The sequence below is a fragment of the Gossypium hirsutum genome, chromosome D01 (assembly GCF_007990345.1).
Source record: "Gossypium hirsutum isolate 1008001.06 chromosome D01, Gossypium_hirsutum_v2.1, whole genome shotgun sequence".
Taxonomy (NCBI): domain Eukaryota; kingdom Viridiplantae; phylum Streptophyta; class Magnoliopsida; order Malvales; family Malvaceae; genus Gossypium; species Gossypium hirsutum.
The window spans coordinates 25,505,401-25,508,408 of NC_053437.1; the positions used below are offsets into that span (position 1 = coordinate 25,505,401).

The 3,008-nt window shown below is 33.4% G+C and overlaps 1 non-coding gene across 1 annotated transcript; it reads left to right on the top strand.

The window, feature by feature from the left end:
* The first annotated feature begins 218 nt into the window (after positions 1–218).
* LOC121214226 (small nucleolar RNA R71) lies at positions 219–325 on the top strand. The gene has a single exon (XR_005909812.1). It is a non-coding gene; the product is annotated as a small nucleolar RNA R71 (small nucleolar RNA).
* The last annotated feature ends 2,683 nt before the right edge of the window (positions 326–3,008 follow it).

Consider the following 3,008-nt stretch of genomic DNA (forward strand, 5'->3'; position numbering starts at 1 on the left):
AAATGAGAGTGTCTACGTCATGTATTCTAGTGACTCGTCTTTTTGATGCTACTCGATTGGTTGGCCATTGTTAATTGTCACTAGCAATCCTCTCGATGATTTCATAAGCCTCATTGTAAGACTTAGAAAGGAGAGCACCATTAGCAGAAGCATCCATTACCATCCTCGTGTGAGCATTGAAACCATTATAAAATGTCTTAAGTTGGATGCAATATGGAATTTTGTGATGAGGACACTTTCGTAATACTTCCTTGTACCTTTCCCATGCCTCATACAAGGACTCATCATCCATTTGTTGGAAAGCAGTGATCTCATTCCTCAACTTATCATTCTTGTTAGGTGGAAAAAACTTCATAAGGAATCTTTCTTCTAACTCTTGTAATGTGGAAATTGAATTTGGTGGCAATATGTTCAACGAGGCTCGAGCCCTTTCCCTTAGCGAATATGGGAACAGCTTCAATCGTAGTGCATCTTCGGGTACTCTGGCTAACTGGAAAGAATCACTAACCTCCGTAAACATTCCTATGTGATGGTGAGGATCTTCAGTAGGCATTCCACTGAATTAGCCCACTATCTGAAGCATCTGGAAAATGACTGGCTTCAGCTCGAACTATTATGCCTCGATTTTGGGTTTCCTAATACTAGGATTAAGATCATGAAACATTGGCACGGCATATTATCGTAGAGCTCTATCCCTCAGCAATAAGGATAGGATTTTAAATAGGGTTTGCTCCGTATCCTTGATTTGGATTTTTGAAGCTCATCTCTTAGGTCCTTCTTTGACTTACTTGTCCTCTTCGTTGTCGAAATGTTCTTTCAATCTCAGGGTCTACAGGGTGTAAATTGATAATTCAGTCAATACTCATAAACACCTGAAATAAACACAAAAAAATTAATTATCTTAAAATTGAATAGAAAAATAAATCAAAATGCAAAATTAACAAATTCACAAATAATGACTTTTTAAAACAGTCCTCGGCAACAGCGCCAAAAACTTGAACGAGGGAAATGTGCAAGTGTACATAATCGCAACAAGTAATAAAGTGACAAGTAAATGTCGAGTTTCGTACCCACAGGGACTGTGAAAAGAATTTTTTATGAATGCAATTAAAAACACTTTGGTGAAGAAAAATATTTTGATTTAAGGAGGTGATTAAAAACTAGGATTTTAAATAAGTAAAATAAATAAAAATAAAATAAAAGTTCCAATGCACGATTTCGAAAATGATTTTAATCAAGATGACATAATTGTGCTAGATTATTTACATTTCTTAACTTAGAATTATTAAAATCATGTTTATGTTGTTATGAATAAATTCACGGCAACTCAGTAATTTGCTAACTTATGAACATACTTACCTACTAAAATACATTTATCTCTTAACTATATCTCTATTTCAAGTCAACTGATTAAACAAATTTTAATAAGCAAATGTGTTAATGCACATACATACTTAAGAAATTAAAATAATATCTTATACATATCTCTATGCCAATTCAAACAATTATTTCAATCTCATAATCACATAAAAGATTATGCGATGTAACATTGGATTTCTACCTTGAAACAATTTAACCACAATAATCTTGCAAGTTATGCAAGGCTAATGTATCATTAGATACCGTTGCTAATTTAACCCTCAACTACCTTAGATGATTAAACATGCACTAATTAAGTATCTTGTCAATTACTTACAATTTCAATCCGTTTAAATAATTAATTCATTAGTTACCTTACAATTGTAATGCAAGAATTACTTATTCATGGTTTTACTTAATCAAGCATATTACCGAGGCCTATTACAATAGAAACCCAATTTTAATAACTCAAGTAGATGAAATGCAATCAACCTAACATGAATTAAATTTAAGTCATAATAGTTAAATTAAACATATCAACATCACAAATATTCATAGACATATTCATAACAACAGCAATAAAATTAAAAGGATAAGGAACAAGAATCAAATCCAGTGTTTCTCCGAGGCTTGACTAGTTTGCTCCACTCCTCCTTCTCCGCTTGTTCTCGCTGAACCGAGGCTTCCACAGACACTTGAATACTGTTCCAAATGGTGGTTGAATGACTCTATTCAAGAGGTGAAATCGGCAATGGAATGGGGAAGAAAATGAAGAACAAAGAAGAGAGAAAAGTGAAAGAGAAGTGAAGAATGAATGGTTTTGAGATGTTTTTGAAGTGAGCAGTGAAGGGGGTATTTATAGGTTGAGATGGATTATGAAATTAGTAAAAATCATCAGCCATAGAGTCCCCCCTGGCCGGCCACACATGTGGCAAATTTGAAGGTTTCAAACTTGTTATTTTAAGGCAGGGGCAAATCTAAAAAGGCATAAATAGTGGGGGGTTTGAATGCAATTTGAAGGAGTCTTCAAAGGCTATTTTGCAAGCCAAATAATCAGCCAAACAAGCTGGTTGGGTCAGTATGTGGGATGGTTTTGGGCTGCCCAGTGCTCGATTGGACCGATTTTCTCGGTTCAACTCAATCGGGCCACTTTTCATAATCAATTAATAATAATTTATTTAACCCAATTTAAATTGGATTAAAATTAAAATTAATTATATTATGAATTAATGCACATAATTTGGACCGTCTTAGGCTAAAAAATTAATTTCCTTGATGCTTCCAAATTGCTTCTCGGTTTTGCTCTTTTAGTAGTGTCTGCCGAGCTATTTTTCGCCATTTGCACAAATCTGTCGAAAATAATAAAAATTAATCCAACTTTGAAATAAAATTAATTAAAATTCAACATGTTCATAATTTCAATGTAATTTAATTATTTTATAATAATTATATATTTTTTGACAAGAATTTGTCGAAACTGCATGAATTTGAGTTAAAAATGGCATGAAAAAGTGTGTATATTTTCGTGTTTCCAATAACACAATGAAGAAATGCCAAAACTTTTATTCTAGGGTTGGGACACCTCATAGTTTCCCCCAAAAATCCTCTTATTTTTCCCTTCTTCATGCCACAAAGATTACTCTGCACGT